The following is an 18,882-nucleotide window of genomic DNA, read 5'->3' as shown; positions in this document are numbered from 1 at the left end:
ATTGCTGGTGGGAATGCAAACTTGTGCAACCATTTTGGAAAGCAGTGTTTCGGTTTCTCAGGAAATTCGGGATCAACTTACCCCTGGACCCAGCAATACCACTCTTGGGAATATACCCAAGAGAGGCCTTATCATACAACAAAAGCATTTATTTTTAAAATGCTGTTGTTTTACACACAGAGGAAACTTGAAGATAATCCTTGGGCCAACGACAATGGTAATGATAGATAGCCAGAACTTGAGAAACTAAAGCATAAATGCTTTACTCAAGTCTTCCCAAAGAGCATGATATTCTTGATGTAAAACTACCCACTGCATCAGCTAAAAGAAATCATGTGAAGACCAATTATTTAACAGATAAACTATAAACCAAGGCCAAAGACTGCTTAGTGCCCCATTACAATTAACATGGGATTCGTTTCTCCATTTATATTTTGTAACTCTCTGTGTATATTAGCTGGTTTTATGTTACCAATATTTTATTACTACTTTCTTGAACCTAAGTTTTTCATTTATTTAAAATTCTCTCAAAAGAGAGATCACTTCAATATGAAAACTGAATCAGTAACCGTATTCCAGTAAGAGCAAAGCCTGGTGAGATTTGCATCTCGCTGTATGATACCTTGCCTTAAGATTTCCACACTCTAATACTGTAATACTCTAAAATTCTAATAATTAAACCAAAGTTTTTATTTTAGTAGAAACAGACATTTTTACTCATTAAAATAGAAAATAACATATTTTAAAGTTTGAAAGTTGTCAACATTGATGGCTGGAATGTACGTGATTTTAAGATTATATGGGTCATTTTCACAAAAGATAATGGTTCATTTTGTGAGTGGGGTAAGAAATTTATGTAGATACTATAAACCTTGATTGAAAGAAGCAATCACCTTATCAATGTAAGTTATTTTATATAACCTCAGCAAAAGGAAATTTTGATTTTCATCTTTTGATTGAAAATATATTTCTTACCTGAAATTTTCTGACTAGATATTGAAAAGTTCATTGCAATTACAGTTTGAACTAAGAAGTAACTTAGAAAAATACAGTTGTTTTTCCATTTTTCCATTTTGATGATCATGGGTGTTGTAAGCCTCTAATCCCTTAGTTAAAATTTTTAAATGGGTTTATTATATTATATCAAGAAAATCAGCCTTACAGATGTTTCTTTGATAGTTGGGCAGCAGTTTTTGTATATTTGTTGGTAAAGAAACTGTAGAAGCAGGACTAAAATCCAGATGTATTTGGGTTAATTAATGATGAGCTATTGTAGGAGGAGGCCACTTGTTTGTTTCCCGGACACCTGGTAGCTCAGACTCAAAATAATCACACAGAAACGGTATTAATTTAATCACTGCTTGACCCATTAGCTCTAGCTTCTTATTGAATAACTCTTACATCTAATTTTAATCCATCTCTATTAATTAGTGTATTGTCATGTGGCTGTGTCTTACCGGCAAAGTTCCAGCGTCTGTCTCTGGCAGTTACTTCATGGTTTCTCCTGACTCCACCTTCTTTCTCCCAGCATTCAATTTAGTTTTCCCTTCCTAGCTATACTCCATCTTATCAGGCCAAGCCAGTCTCTTTATTAACCAATGGTATTCACAGCATACAGAGGGGAATCCCACATCAACCTATATTTTCTTGCTTTAATTTTAAATTTATGAAACATTCTAACAGATTTATGTTTTTGTTTTGGGATGGGTTTTGTGTTTTTCTTTAGAATGTCTTTGACTTTAAGACAAGGTACATGCAATTATATCTGTAAAATGTCTCATAAACACACAGACACCAAGCTCCTTCTACACATGACTTTCATGAGGGAGTTGTAGTAATGAGCATGGCTGCCATGCACAAATCAATCAGCACAGCATTATCTGCTTCAGGTTATTGACTAGTCGCTGGCATTCATCAAGACTCCACTGTTCTTACTAAAGTGGTACTCAGCAGTCTTTGAATCCAGTCCTGTAGTCTGAATCTCTCTATCCATTTCAATCATTTTATGACATTTCACTGAAGGAGTTAAAATCATGTTTCCTTCAATTAGTTGAGTTCTGCTGCCCCACATGTCTGAAATGTACCCATCTGAGTATGTCAAGCTCTCAGCTACTGGTCTGTATCTTGTGCAGCATCTGGAATTTTGTTGTATGATAGAAATTTTCAAATTCCTTTTATGATTAGAGTGCATTTGCTTTAACTGATAACTTTACTTGTCTATGCTAGGTGAATGTGATAGACCTTGGAGCATGTCTGCTTTGAAATAAGGTGTTATTTATGAGTAATGCTGTGGGGATAACTGTCCTGCCCACAGAGGGAGTTTTGATAACTGTTGGAGGACACTAGGAATCTCACAAAAAGTTCAATTCATGGATGAGATTATGGAAGCAAACTGTGAAGTATATGTTTTCATTATCTATCATGATCACACTGATCATTTCTTGTAGTGCAACAATAATGATTTGGGCAGAGAGTACATAAACATTAGCTTCATTTTTCCTACACACAAAATCCATGCACTGCCAAAAAGTCCTAAAATTCAGGACATGGCCAGCCCTTCCATAATTGCCCAAATGCCTATTCTTTCTTACATTTCTTACAATATCTGAATATATGGATAATTATCCTGGGGAGACTTAAAATCATAGGCCCCTGACACATGTACACTTTTATATTGTTTGGCAATGATATTGTGACACACATTCTAAGGTGGTCAATGAGATAGTGTATACCAATCATCCATAGCTTCTTACTGTAATGCTGACATATGGGATGGATATTTCAGATGTGCACCTTCCACAGTAGCAATCAGTGGTTCTTTCTCTCACATTCCTGATGGAGGAAGGTCATTGGCTAATAAAGAAACTGCCTTGGCTCATCTTATGGGTTAGAACACAGGTGGGTGGAGTAAACAGAACAGAATGCTGGGAGGAAGAGGAAGTGAGCTCAGACACCATGCTCCCTTCTCCTGGGCAGATGCGATGAAGCTCCGACCCAGGATGGACATAGGCTAGAATCTTCCCAGTAAGCACACCTTGGGGTGCTACACACATTATTAAAAATGGGCTAGTTCAGATGCGAGAGTTAGCAGAGAAGAGGCTAGACATTATGGGCCAAACAGTGTTTAAAAGAATACAATTTGTGTGTTGTTATTTCTGGTAAAGCTAGCCGGTGGTGGGAGCTGGGTAGTGGAATGCAACGCGCAGCTCCCACAACACATTCCCATCATAGAACACTATCGTCTGATACTGATATGGGTCCTGAATGTCTCCAGATGTCTGACTGCCACAGTAATTAGTTAGAGGCTGTCTCTGCTGCATTTTTATCATGACTGACTTCATAGGACCAGCCTCATACTGTCTAGTATCTGTGTCAAATTAGTTGTGATCATACTGTATCTACTATTTACATCATACTTTACAAACTCTTTAGATTGCCAGTTGAAGTGATTATCTTAGATATATGTGCATTACTCATACAATATAGTGTTTATTGTATACAATATAATGTTGTATTTATTGTCACATATGCAATATCTTATATACAATAAATGTATTGATTCCTCTATACATATGTATTTATGCAAGTATATTTAGGTATTCATGTGAATATATTTGTTCACATAATGCATTCAGTCCACTTTTTGATGTTTAGCATTTACTGATGTGAGTTAATTACTTAGGAAATGCTTTTTATAATTAATGAGTAAATGAGCACTTAGTTGTCACTCAGCTGAGAAAACAAGAAAGCACCTGCTAGATGAAAGCTGTGATCCCAGCAAGACCCTAAGTCTATTAATGTTCCTCCAAAAAAAAAAAAAAAAAAAGAAAAAGAAAGAAACCAGTTTTCATTTCCGTGGAAACCATGGTCCATTACTAAGTTTAAGAAATGCTTTAAACACAGCAGAAAAAAAGCAGAAATGGCCAATTATCAGCATCCTAACAATAAGAATGAGATGCAAGCATAAACAAGCCATATTTACCATGTGCATGTATATACAAGAACATGTACCTATGTGTGAGAAAGATGATTTATGAAAATTATTTTTGCCCTTTATATAAAAATATACAGCAGAGATGTACTACTCAGCCCCTCTCCTGCAGGAAGATTTTTGCTGTACCTCTTCATCAGGCACAAACTATCATCAGCTCTCCACAAGGCAAAGACTGAAAATTTCTAGACACCAAATAGTTCAGGGTTTAAGTTGTTTAATGATCTTTGCTCAAGGACAGATTACTTAAATACCTCAAAATAATTTAAAAAGTCTGCTTAAACATGCATACATGTATTAGTATAGGATGTGTGATGTATTGCACTGAATTTAGAAAGAAGTGAGTCAGGTTCTATGTTTAGAATACTGAAAAGAGATAATCAGGGTGTCTCATCCAATGGGGGTGTGACCATAGAAAATGTGACAACACTAGGTTTCCTCAGCCCCAGATCTGCTTGCAAGGTAAACCACTAAAACTTCAAAGCCATCCCATTTTGCTGCAAAAATGCAAATTAATAATGTCTTCAGGAAAGAGTGCCTGCAGCCAGAGCATGAGTTACCTGTCTGCTACAAGAGAATGCTTGGACCCCAAATGCTGGCTCTCAAGACGCTACCGAAATGTTCCTTGCTAGCTTGTCCTCACATCAAGAAAAACTAGTGACATAAATAGTCAAATATTTGAACACAGTTTTAATATTTTTATTTACTCTTCTTGTTTGAGATTTTATTTTAATTACAACAATTCCCCTTCCCTTTCCTTCTTCCATTATCCTCTCTTCCTTCTCTGTCAAGTTCATGACCTCTGTTTCATCAGTTGTTATTACATGCGCATTTGTATTTGTACATGGATATGTTTTCCTAAATATAACCTGTTGAGTCCACATCATATTATTTGTATCCATGTTTCCAAGACTGACCATCTGCCATTTGGTTGAAAATTGGTGTGCTCTTCTTTGGGTGGGTTTATTGAGTTGTCTATATTTTTTATTTTTTGTTTAGGGTTGAGGCCGCCTGGGATTTTCCACATAAAGACTGGCATCTTTTTAGTTGTTCTTTTTCATCCATGTTTGTGTTTGGGTGCTCATGTTGGTGAGGCTTTATGGGTGTATAGCTTCTAATGTTATTAGGATACACAATCTCACAGCAAAGTCGCCAATCCTCTGAGTTTTACAATCTCTCTATCCCACCTTCCACAGTGTTCCAAACTTAGATGTGGCTTTGTTTTGTAGATGTATCCGTTAAGACTAGGCTCCACAACTTTGCATACTGATTTGTTGTGGTTTTCTGCAGTGGTCACTCTGCTGAAATTTCTTTGATGAAAGTAAAGACTATGTTTAGCTATGGCTATGAGAACAAATAGGTACAGATTGTTTTTAGAGAGTACAATGCTTTAGTAAATCAGTCATAAGTCAGTCCTCTGATGAGCACAATTTCACCAGCACTGATCAGTTAGCTAGATTTCCAATACCAGGTATAATATGAACAGGTTTAGGTCCAGTTAAAGAGCACTTGGTGCCTGCCAAGCTATGTGTGCTACTATTATACTCCTAGGGTCATCAGGCTTGTCATTAATGCTGTCCATAGACATCATAGCTAGGTGGGACAGTTGGTTTCCTCCTGCCTTTGGAAGTTTATATGATGCCTTCTGGTACCATGAAAGCTAGTCCTCCGTAACGTAATGAGGCCCTGTCATGGATTGAATGAGAATGTGCAGATAGACTCAGATGTTTGAAAAATTGGTCACCAGTTGGTAGTTTCCCTTTGAGTGGTTTAGGAGATATGGCCTGCCTGGAGGAAGTAGACGACTAGGGACAGCTTTCAAGTTTTAAAAACAAATATCAGTCCCAGTTTTCTCTCTGCTTCCTGTTTGTGGTTCAGGATGTCAGTTCTCCTTTTGCTGTTCTAGCTGCCATGACAGTTGATCCCTCAATGATCAGTCTTATTGCTCTGGAATCCTAAGTGCAAATAAACCTTCCTCCCATAAACTGCTTTATTCATAGTATTTTATGTAGTAAACAAACCATAACTAATTTAGACTTTATTTCAAAGGTAAAAAGCGTAACATCACATTATATGCATCAACTCAGTGGATGTCAGTCTTATAGAGGGATGCACGCTGTAGGAAAACCTATCTTCACAAGAGATCATCCCAATAGCAGAATAGCTTGAAATTAAATGTTTCCTTTATTGCTCTTCTTCTACTTCTCTCGCTTTCTTTTACTTTATTGATATTGTTTGTTTTAAGTTTTATGAAGAAGGGGTTGCATGTGTTCCAGGCTCACCTTGAACATGTGACATGAACTAGGATTGACTGAAACATCTGTCCTAGTTTCATTTCTGTTACTGTGACAAAATGCCATCTCAGAAAATAAAGTAAGGAAGGAAAGGTTTATTTTGCTCACAATCCGGTGAGGAAAGTTGAGACAGCATTTACACTACACCCACAGTCAAGGTAAGAGAAATGGATGCATGCTTACTCATGTGCTTGCTTGTGCTCAACTTAACTTCTCTGCTCCCTTTACAGTTTAGACTCCCATGATCACATCCTATTGCTGCCCATAAATGGACTGGGTCTTGGCACATTTAATTGAAATCCTTTGCAATCATTTTTACTGGTCAATTCAGTGTAAAGAATCCTTCATTAAAACTATCTTTCCTTGCAATATGAGGCTGTATCAAGTTGACAGACACATTCATCACAACTTCTCGTCCTTTTGAATTTGTCTTTTAGGTGCTAGGATTAAAGATGTGCACCAGTTGGGTAGATTAGGTGGGACTGAGGATGAAACCCAGGACTTTAGGATGCTAGAAAAGCAAAGTTTTAGTTCTTTTAATTTTTTTTGTAATTTAAATTAATTGGAGTGGGGGTAGGTGTGCAATGTGTGTGTGTGTGAACATATGTGTGTATAGTTCACAATACAACTTGTGAGAATCAGTTCTCTCTTTCTGCCATTGGGTCCCAGCAATTGATTTCAGTTTGTTAGGTTTAACAACAACTGCTTTTAACTACTGACCTATCTTGCCATCCTTCAAGTTTCATTTCTTTCAAAACAAACTTCTAGTGTTGAATTAAAGCAAAGAACTTTTGTAAAAAGTAGAACATATAGTATCTTTTAATATTCATACAACAGGCATATTGTATCAGTACTAGGAATATTCAAAACTTGTCATTGTAAAAGAGCAAAAGTCAGTGTGCCTTAATACTACTGAGATTATCCATTTACTTAGAATAGCAGTTCATTTTTTTTCTGCAGAGTGCCAGACAGTAAATATTCCAACTGAAGAGCTCAAAGAATTGCAATGAGGCTCTACACTGACCATGTATGAGAGACAGGATGTGAACAACTGACTTTGGCTTTTCTTCAACAGAATTTGCTCACATAAATAACCAGCAACCCATATTTGCCCAAAGGAACACAGAACAGGCCATTCCCTTTGTCTCCTGGAGAAACAGGGTACCCTCCATGGTCGTTCATCATCCCATCTTTTACTTTCTTTAATCACAATAAAGTAGAACTGGTATACAATCTTGTTATGTCTTACAATTAGTTTTCCTTTTATCAGAGATCAGAAGAATATTGTTCTGTGAGTTGATTTAAATGATTGTGGTTAACATTCATTATTATAGTAGCTGTAGAGTTGATTTTTAGTAACTGTTTTTAGGAATAATTAACTAAGGTACATTCCCAGTTGGATGGACATAATTGTGAAGGCTATGTCATACATGGCATGGTCTCCACTCTATCCTGAAAGCTGGCTGAAGATAGCCATGCTATTGATGAAAGTCTGCGGGCAACAAGGCCGTAAACTCTTGTTGTTACATCTACACAGTAATGCTGCTGTAATACACTGTGGCATTACATTTAAGAAGGCATTTTCAGACTTCACAGCTGTGTAGTTTATGTATTTTCTCCTGCTTATACGCAGGTGATCTACAGCCTGCTGATTGCTCAGGATGTTGTAATCACAGGTCCTGAATTTCTGTGCAAGTGATAGGAAGGCTCAATTGAGAGCACACAACTGCTTCCTTCTTGACTGAAATCAGATTTTTCTCAGGCTGGTTTCATGTCTCAACATTGTCTGTGAAGAGTGATTAGGAAGCTGTCACCTGCTCATTGACAGATAACAAAGCTCTCTCCCATGTTCAGCATAAGAACACAGGCCTTGGGGGGGTGGCACTTCCTAATAGGAGAAGCTGAGACTCAGAAAGACTGAAGCATATTATTCAATGTTATCATATAAACATATGGCAGTCTATATATAAAATTATATCTAGTTTTCCTGCTATGTACATTTCAGGGTAAGTGAGAAATGTCATCTTTCCACAAAAACAAGGCCTCTTTTCATTGCTCCCAATGCCAAAATGCTTGTGTACAGATACTGTCTTTGTATTTTATGCCACCCAGGTAATAAACTCTCTCTATGCCTCCATCAATAAGTGTTGTGGGTTAAGTTTATTTCCACTGTCAACTCAAAGCTCTGGTCATGAAAATGTTCGTATGTATGTGAGTATCACAAATTACTGTTAAAGTAAGGCTTCTCTGTTTTTTATTCAAGGACTGATACTCTCCCTTCAGCAAAGAGACAGCACATGTGAATGTTGTCATCCCCTGCAAATGCTCACACAGGAAATGATTGAAAGTGAAGAGGTTGATAATGCCTTGATGTGTGCATGCATTTCAACCTTATCAACACAACCAAACCAATGTGGACATTGTTCATCTCACATAATTTCCAGTCCCTCCGTTCCTCATCCCTCCTCTCTCCCTTCACCTCCTCTTTTCTCCCTTCACATTAAGCACTTAGTACTTATTGCAGTTATCTGGATGATAAGGTTGATACTTCAAAACAGGACATGTAAATAGTTTTCAATGAGAACTCTTATAATTTGCTCTTGTGCCAAATCCAAAGTACATTCATCTTGGAACTGTATCTAGCACACCTTGCCTTTCTTTTCCAGAGGCTATCAGTTTGCATAAGTACAGACTGAGCTATTTGATAAACATCGCTCTATTTCCCTTCTGCACTTTTTCTTTGATAGCTACCACTCTGCTTTCTTTCATTGACTTTGCTTGTTTGGCAGTGCTTCTCTTCCTGTGTATTTTGATTTCTCTTAGCACAGTGTCTTCAGTTTAATCTATGCTTTTACTTGTTGCAAAGTCCCCTTTCCACTAAACTGAAAAATGTCCTTTTATGTCTTCATACTTATGTATGTATGTATATGCATATTATATTATAATATGCATATTATACAAATATATGTGTGCATAAAATGTAGATTTTTTTTATTAATTCATTGATGTGGATTTGTTTCTATACCTTGACTATCATGAAAAATGTTGCTATGAAATCCTTGAGACAGATTTTATTACACACACACTCCCTCCCTCACACATACACACACTCACTCACAGACACATACATACACACACTTGATGGAGGAAGGTCATTGATTAAATAAAGAAACTGCCTTGGCCCTGATAGGACAGAAAATTAGGTAGGCGGAGTAAACAGAACAGAATGCTGGGAGGAAGAGGAAGTGAGCTCAGACTCAATAGCTCTCTTCTCTGGGACAGACGCAATGAAGCTCCGACCCAGGATGGACGTAGGCTAGAATCTTCCCAGTAAGCACACCTCGGTGCTACACACATTAATAGAAATGGGCCAGGCAGTGTTTAAATGAATACAGTTTGTGTGTTGTTATTTCAGGGTAAAAGCTAGGGCAGCAGGAATGCAGCCCGTAGCTCTTACAACACACACTCATATGCATACACATACTCACACACACACACATACTCACACACACACACATACTCACACACACTCATAGACATACAAAGACACACATTTGCACATATACAAACACACATTCATACACACATACACAGACAAACACACATATACACATATACTCAAACACACGTGCACACACATACTCTAAAACACATACAAATACTCATCTACATACACAAAAACACACACATACAAACACACATTCATACACACATACACACATACACTCACATACACACATATATATACACTCACACACATGCTTATATACACACTTACACACACAATCATACACACACAAACACACACATACTCAGACACACAAACACACAACTCACTCTCACACACACAGAGAAGTGAAGTTACTAAATCACAACGTAATTCCGTTTTCAATGTATTGAAGAAAAGGAACACTGCTCTTTACATGACAATAAAAATGTCCATTTTTGACTAAGTCGTGAGTTTCAAGCCTCCTATGAAAAATCATTAACACTTTGGCATCAGCCATTCAATCGGGTATGGGGTGATGCCTAACTGGACTTTGAATTACATTTCCCTGATGATCATGATAATTGCCATTGTTTTTCACACAGTTATTGTCCAATTGTATGGATGCTATGAAAAAAGATTATACCCAGTGTGTATGTTCCCTCCCTTTACACATTAGATTCCTGTGCGGTTTTGATCAGTGTTCATAAGCAATGTTATTGAGTTCTGTTTTTAATTCTATGTATTGTCTTTTTATGCTTTTGCCTATTTTCTTTATGGTACAAAAGCCTTTTTCTTCAATGAACTCTCATGTTTCCTTTTAGCTCTGTTGCTTGAACATTTGAAGTCATAAAAATCAAACCAAAGCAAAAAACAAACAAACAAAAAAAAAAACCCAAACCCAAAAAACTAACACTGTTTCAAACACTGTTGGTAGTCTTCTCTTTTATTTTTTCTTGTTGGTTTCACAGTTTCAAGTCCTAATTTATTCCATGCAATTTGATTTGCTGTTTTATCAATGAGAGATAAAGGTATCATATTCTTGTTCCTCACTGAGTACCTAGGTTTTCACACTAGACTTACCTTGTACCACATGCTTACCCTGGAAACCAGTTCTTCCCTTTTCAAATTCTCCTTTCCAGTGGACCTGATCCTACTAGCCTCACATCTTCATTTCACAACAATAACTTTTAGGTAATTTTACTTTTTAGAAAAAATTGTGTGTGTGTGTGTGTGTGTGTCACAATGTACATGTGGAGGTCAGAGGAAAATTAAATGGTCAGTCTTTTACTTCCTCCATGTAGGTTTCAGATTTTGAATTAAGGTGTACAAGCTTGACAGTAGGTGCCTTTACCCACTGAGCTACTCATAAGCCTCATTATGCATTTACTTCCTGTTCATAATTATAGTCAATATTATAACAGCAATGATAATCCTCCTTTTAAAACCCTATGTGTATCTGAACTCTTTGCAGATCTTGAAATGACACTCAGATTCATATGGAAATACAAAAAACACAGGATTCCTAAAACAGTCCTGAACAATCAAAGAACTATAGGAGGCCCCACTATTCTTGATCTCAAACTCTACCACAAAACTATAGTTTAAAAAAAGCATGGTATTGACATAAACCCAGACACATAGATGAATGGAATCAAATTATAGGGCTTGACATTAATCCACATGTGTGAAAACAATTTTTAAATAAAGAAGCCAGAAACATACACTGGAAAAAAGAATCTTCAACAAATGGTTGTGGTCAAACTAGATGTTTGCAAATAGTAGAATGAAAATAGATCCATACTTATAAGCCTGTAGAAAACTCAACTCTAAATAGATAAAAGGCCTTGAAATAAAACCAGATACATTGAACCTGTTAGAACAGAAAGTGGGAAATAGCTTTGAATTCATTGACACAAGAGAAAACTTTCCAAACAGAGTATCTTTAGCACAGACACTAAGATCAACAATTAATAAATGGGACCTCATGAAACTGAAAATCTTCTATAAAGCAAAGACCAACATCGTTTGGACAAAGCTACATCAATATAGAATGGAAAAAAGATTTTCTACCAACTCCAGATCTGATAGAGGACAAATATCAAAAATATATAAAGAATTAAGTAAACTAGATATCAAAAAAGCAAATAATCCAATTAAAAGTGGGGTATAGGTCTAAACAGAGAATTCTCAATAGGAGAAGCTCCATTGGCTGAGAAACACTTGAAGAAACATTCAACATCTTCAGTCATCAAGGGAATGTAAATCAAAACTACTTTGAGATTCCATCTTACACCTGTCAAAATGGCTAAGATCAATGACACAAGTGAAAGCTCATGCTAGAGAGGATGCTGAATAATAAGAACACTCCTGCCTTGCTAGGGAAGGTGCAAACATCTGCAGCCAGTATAGAAATCAGCATGTTGGTTCCTCAGAAGGTTGGAATTGATCTATGTCAAGATACGGCTATATCATTCTTGCACATAAATTCAAAGGATATATCACGCTAACAAAAGGACACTTGCTCAAACATGTTGTCTGCTACTCTTTTAATAATAGCCCCAAATTAGAAACAACCTAGATGTCCAAAAAATGGGAAAAAAGAAAATGTGCTGCAATATTCAAATGGAGTATTACTTAGCTCTTAAAAAAATGACATCAAGCTATTTTCAGGCAAGAGGATATAGCCAGTAAAATAATCATCCTGAGTGAGATAACCCAAACCCAGAAAGATACATATGTTTTGTTTACTTACATGTAAATATTAGCTTTTAAGTAAATGATAGCAAAGCTACAATCAATAGAACCCAAAAAGGTTAGGTTTAGAGGAAGGGACTTGGGAAGACATATGGATCTCCCTGAGATGGAAAAAAAGAACAGATGTTGTGGGTTGACTGGGGCGTAGAAGAGGGAACTGAAAGCAGGGGATCAGGTGGTGTCTTAGGGTTTCTATTGCTGTGAAAAGACACCACGATCACGGCAACTCTTATGGAGGAGTTTAATTGACATGGCAGCTTTCAGTTTCAGGGATTTATTCCATTGTCATCATGGTGGGGAGCATGACAGCATACAGGCAGACATGGTGCAGGCTACATCTTGATCAGAAGGCAACAAGAAGTGGACTCAGTATCCTCAGCGTAGGAAATCCCAAAGCCTGCTCCCACAGTGACATACTTCTGCAACAATGCCATACCCACTCAAACAAAGCCACACTTCCTAATAGTACCACTCCCAATGGACTTCTGGGAGCTAATTACATTCAAACTAGCACATTACACTCCTTGACTCCATAAGATTGCAAAAATATCATAATGCAAATGGCATTTAGTCAAAATTCAAAAGTACCCACAGTCTATCAAAGTCTTAACAATGTTTAAAAGTCCAAGTTCAAAGTCTCTTCTGTAATTCATGCACTATCTTTAATTGTAATACCTTATAAAATCAAAATCAGAAAACCAATCACATACTTCCAATATATAATGGCACAGGATATATATTATTATTCCAAAACATAGGGAAGGGAGTATAGTGAGGAAATACTGGACAAAAGCAAGACAGAGAACTTGCTGAGAAAACTCTAAACTCTGTATCTACAATTCTGATACCAAAATGCTTTGCAGATCTCCAGTGCCTTCTCACTGAAACACACTTCTTTCTCTTGGGCTGGTTCTACACTCTGTTAGCAGCTCTTCTTAGCACAAATCCCATGACTCTGGCCTCGCTAACATTGTGGGGTCTCCAAAGCAATCCAGGCTTCAACTTTACAGCTTCATGCAATAGCCTCTCTAGGCTTCTCTTCAGGAACACCTGAAAAGAATGCTTGAGAAAGCTATATCAGGAAGGAAAATTACGAATTCGATAAAGATAAGACCAAAAGAAAAACAGATCAGAAAAGTTTCACTTGTAAATTATCCCAAGGGTTCAACCATGAAGAGAACTTAAAACTTCAATGCCATTTGAATTCCAGTGGTAGAACATTCCTGACCAGGGTTCATTTGAGGTGAGCCATTCAATAGAAAGAAATAGTCAGAGATTTGTAGGAGTGTCTCAGTGAGGTGTGAATACCTAGATATTTAATAGGGAGCAGAGCTACTTGTCTCAGCCAAAGGATGGTGATAGCAGACTAAGAGACAAGAAGAGGATCAGGCTCCAATTCAACTCCAGGAACAAATGACTAGTTTTGACACAGTTTTATTTCTTTTTCTAAATATCAATTCTTTTGTCTTTCAGGATCAGAACTTAATCAAAGTTAAAGCTGATCACTGTGTAGCAGTCAACTAGTTGTAAACTAAAGTCCAATACACTGAGTTTGCTTCATCTGTTTTGTTAATAATTATTTATTTTCTTTTTAAGATTCTAATGTAATTACTCATCTAATCCTTCTACTTTCTCTCTCCAAATCCTCCCACATACTCCTTCTTGCTCTCTATCAAGTTCATAGCTTGTTCTTTTCATTAATTGCAGTTAGCAGCATGCACATGTGAATGTGTTTATGTGCATGTATGTTTGTGTATTTCTAAATAAAATGTGCTTTTTCTGTACATTGTTAATTGTATAGATGTTTTCAGGGCTGGACATTTGGTACTGTTTAACAAATTGGTATGCTTTTTTTCTGGGGAAGGCTATTCCTTTTCCCCTCAGCATTCCTTAGTTGCATGTAGTTCTTTGTATAGTATTTGGTTCTCTCGTCTTTCCCTGTGTACTTTAACACAAAAGTACAGAATACTACAAAAAAATCAAAATATAGAGTTGTGAAGGCCAGTCCCAATTGATAACTCTCCAAAACACTCTGTTAATGGCGCCCAACATAATGTTACAGAATGGCACCCACGTGGATAACTGCATCCACAGAAAGGCCAAGAAAGCTTGGGAAAGAACAGAGTAAAGCATGTTTTCTTGTGAGCAGCAATTTCTCAGGTCTGCTCTGCTTGCTAGAGGCAACCAAGTGCTCTCATTTAAGAGAGGCTTCCTGACTCAGCTTTAGCTGCAAAAACCTGCAGCTTGTTAAGAGGTCCTGCCACAAAACACTTAAATGGTGTTGATGAAAAGCTGACCATATGCTTTTCAGTTTTCAGTCATAGCAGGAAAAAAGCTGCGCTGTTTTAAAATGCTGACTTTGTGGGCTGTCCTGCCAGGGCAAACTCTGACTCTTTCAGGCAGGCAGTCTGACTATGGAGGATTTGAGTGTGGTCCATGAGCAGAATGCTGCAGCTTGCTTGCTGGCAGCGACCTTGAAACACTATAGAGTTGTGGTGATAAACATGGCTTGGCTGGTACCGGTACCTCCACCACAAGGCTGCAATCTAAGAAATGGGCTGGATCTAGCCATCAAAACCACAGCTTTAATCCTCTCCATACTGTTTAACAAATTAAAGACTCATGTAGTCAGAAAAAGAGAGATATGCAGTAAAAGAATGATTCAAAGTCAAAGAAAACCTCTAAATGGTTTACAGTGTGTTAAAAATATATGCAGGCTTAAAGGAAAAAAAGTTAAAGTTCTTAAAAAAGAAAGAACTTTAATCGCAACACTTGGGAAGCAGAGGTAGATTGACCTCTGTAACTTCAAGGTATGGTAGCACACACCTTTAATCCCAGCACTGGGGAGGCAGAGACAGACAGATATCTTTGAGTTCAAGGACAGCCTGGTCTACAGAGTTAGTCCAGGACAAAGATATACAGAGAACCTATCTCAAAAAGTAAAAGTAAAAATAAAAGAAATAGAGGTTAAAGTAAAGCCACATAAAGATGGAAAATACACAGAGAATCTTGATACTGTATGCTATTATGCTCTGTTTGAATAGTTTGAACGCCAGGGAAGGAAATACAAATCAAAACAACTCTGAGATTCCATCTTACACCTGTAAGAATGGCCAAGCTCAAAAACACTGATGACAACTTATGCAGGAGAGGTTGTGGGGGGAAAGGGAACACTTCTGCATTGCTGGTGAGAAGGCAAGCTGTTATAATCCTTTTGGATGTCACTGTGGTGATTTCTCAGAAAATTAGGAAACAACCTTCTTCAAGACCCAGTAATACCCCTTTTGGGTATATATCCAAAGGATGCTCAATTGTGCCACAAGGACATGTGCTCAACTATGTTTGTAGCAGCATTGTTTGTTATAGCCAGAACCTGGAAACAACCTAAATGCCCTCAACTGAAGAATGGATAAGGAAAATGTGGTACATTTACACAATGGAGTACTATACAGAAGAAAAAAATAATGAGAGCTTGAATTTTGCAGGAAAATGGATTGAGCTAGAAAACATTATTTTGAGTGAGGTAACTCAGACACAGAAAGACTTTTATCACATGTACTCACTCATAAGTTGTTTTTAAAGATAAAGCAAAGACAACTAGCCTACAAATCACAACCCCAAAGAACTTCGATCACAATGAGGTCACTAAGAGAGACTTACATAGGTAAAATCTACAAGGAAAGTAGAAAAAGACAAGATTTTCTGAGTAAATTGGGAGTATGGAGACCTTAGGGAGGGTTGAAGGCGGGGAGAGGCAGGGAGGGGAACAGAGAAAAATGTAGACATCAATAAAAAATCAATTATAAAAAAGGACAACAACATTCGAGTTGATCAATATTTAGGATCTACCCTGAAGAAGAGTCAACTTAGGAATAGGAGAGTAAACACTAAACCACCACTGTGCAGTTGTTAAAGAATGTGCTGGGAGAATGCACATGAATGACTTCTGACCTGTCCTGAGCATTAATGACAGAACACCGTGAACCTATACAAAGTGTGAATGAGACATTAGCAAACATGTAGGCTGGAGGACGGAGCCAGTTATACCTGTATTGAAGCAACAAATAAAGTACATTTGTATACATATACCCACAGTTTTGTTTGTTTTTGAGACAGCATCGCATCATGTTACCTTGGCTGGTTGTGATCCTGCTGAGATCTACATGCCTCTGCTTCCTGAGTACTGGAATTAGAAGCATGCACTAACATGTCTGTTCCTAAGCACCATGAATTTTATAGACCAGTTTTCATAAATATGGGCTAAAGTTTTCCAATATTTTATATACTCTCATAGTGTGTCAACAAGAATAAATAGCTCATTCATGGCTAGAACTGTTGGTAGTTAAAATTAAGGCACAAGAACGGGTGTTATCAGTATGAACAAAATCCAGTCCGTGAGCAATGTGCCAGATGTTATTAGCAGGAATAGAATCTAGTCTATAAACATCTAGCCAGATGTTTTTAGTGTGAACAGAACCAAGTCTATAAGCACTGAGCCAGAAGTTATTATATGAATAGAACCCAGTTTGTGAGGAAGGTCAGTGAAATTAAGTCCATGGAAAAGACATTAATCCACATGCTAAATGGTTACAAATGCAAAAAAATGAGGATATATATTCATGTGCATAGATTAAAAATTGAAATTTGAAGCATTCTATAACCTAGTGAAACCTGCATGGAACCACAGTTACAAGTTTCATAGACTTTTATAGAATTATACCTATGTTCAGTAATCAGTAACACAAATTTAACTATATTTCTATTTCATAAAATTTCAATATATGCACTAAACCCCTCTTTTCCAGTTAGGGATAACTGACAAGTATACTTCTGATTGGCCCATCCCATCAAGGAATAGGATACTTCATTCCTGACTCTGATCTATCACCTGGGAACTTTCGGAGATTCAGGAATTTATACTACACTATGGTAAACGTGTCACCTTTCATTCGTGCCCCAGCATGTTAGTCGAGTTGCACTGACAAGTGAGAACTCACAACCTAGCCCAACAGGACTAAGGGGCCCATTCCTAAATCCCTGGGTGTCAAGTCAATACCGATAGGTACGTGCGTCATTTTCTGCCAGTGACAACACATTGTATGTCCCTTTTAAAAACTGTCAGGGGAGGTTGGCTAAAATAAATGCTATTACTTTGCCCTGAATTTTCAAAGCAATATATAGAAAATATTCTGAAATCAAAACATCACCCATATCCAAAAGAACCACCAAACTCAAACAAATAAAAACAATATCAACATCAAGATAACCCAGGTCCTATTAAATATTTAGGCAGGCACTGCACAAAAATCAGCACAATGTGTTCAAGTACTCATAAGACTTACCATTCCCTATGCCATAAAATATTCCGAGGTAGCTTTAAAAGGACATTTATTATTTATAGTTTATTATTTGACAACAACTGAGTCTAAGCATAAATCGAGATAGACAAAGGTAAACCTCCAAATAATTGGAAAGGAACCAACACACTTACAGGCAACATGCAGACCTAAGATGCAACAAACTACACTAAAGAATAAAAAACAAAAATATCACATGCCAAGCTTTGTAAGGCACCAATAAGAATGGACTGAGAGAGAAATTTCCTAAACTAATCTAAATTTTCACCAAGATGACATAGAAAAACAGTAAAGCAAGCATAAAGGGAAGAGAAAATGGGAGGGAAAGCTGCATAGAAGGGGGCACTTCCATACTTACCTGGCAGGGGAGATACCATGATCACACTCTGCCTTTAGGAAGGCGAGGCAGCAAAGTGGCAAGTTCAATGCCTGTCTAATTACTCATCAAATCTTTGTGTCCAAATAGTAACAAAGGGTCAAAAATACCCTTAAGATGTACGACACGTTGAGTTTAATTTTCCATGCCAATAAATAAAGTTGGATGCAAGGGGTCTTTTCTGGGCCTTTTGGTTAATATCAAGGACAGAAATGTAAAGCTGTAGTTATTTGGTATCTGAAAAGATTTGTAGAATTGGCAGAAGTCAAGGAAGCCTGAAACACAGAGAGTCATGAGTTACCCCTATAAATAGTTTGGGACATGACAGGGAGTCTGGGGTAACCCACAGATAGCAGTGCAGCAGCATCACAGACAGAGCTAGTGACATAAATCACAAGTTTAGTGACGTGTGTTTTATCTGAGGAAATGATGCCACCATGTCTGTGAAACAGACATGATTGAGAACCATGCAGCTGCACAAATTAATAGTTGTTTGCAGATTTCTTATGAGCTTTCAGCTAGCTTCCCATGATGTGGGAATGATTTCTTATTAATAAAGAAACTGCCTAGGCCCATTTCATAGGCCAACCCTTAGGTAGGCGGAGAAAACAGAACAGGAT

The 18,882-nt window shown here is 37.3% G+C and overlaps 1 protein-coding gene across 3 annotated transcripts in view; it reads right to left on the bottom strand.

Moving 5' to 3' along the window:
- Positions 1–18,882, bottom strand: part of Luzp2 (leucine zipper protein 2) — a 390,110-nt gene that overhangs the window by 267,146 nt on the left and 104,082 nt on the right. The gene's annotated exons all lie outside the window — the stretch shown is intronic.

The sequence above is a fragment of the Microtus ochrogaster genome, unplaced genomic scaffold (assembly GCF_000317375.1).
Source record: "Microtus ochrogaster isolate Prairie Vole_2 unplaced genomic scaffold, MicOch1.0 UNK14, whole genome shotgun sequence".
NCBI classification, from domain to species: Eukaryota; Metazoa; Chordata; class Mammalia; order Rodentia; family Cricetidae; genus Microtus; species Microtus ochrogaster.
Note: the sequence above shows the minus strand (reverse complement) of the source record. Positions and strands in the feature narration are given on the sequence as shown.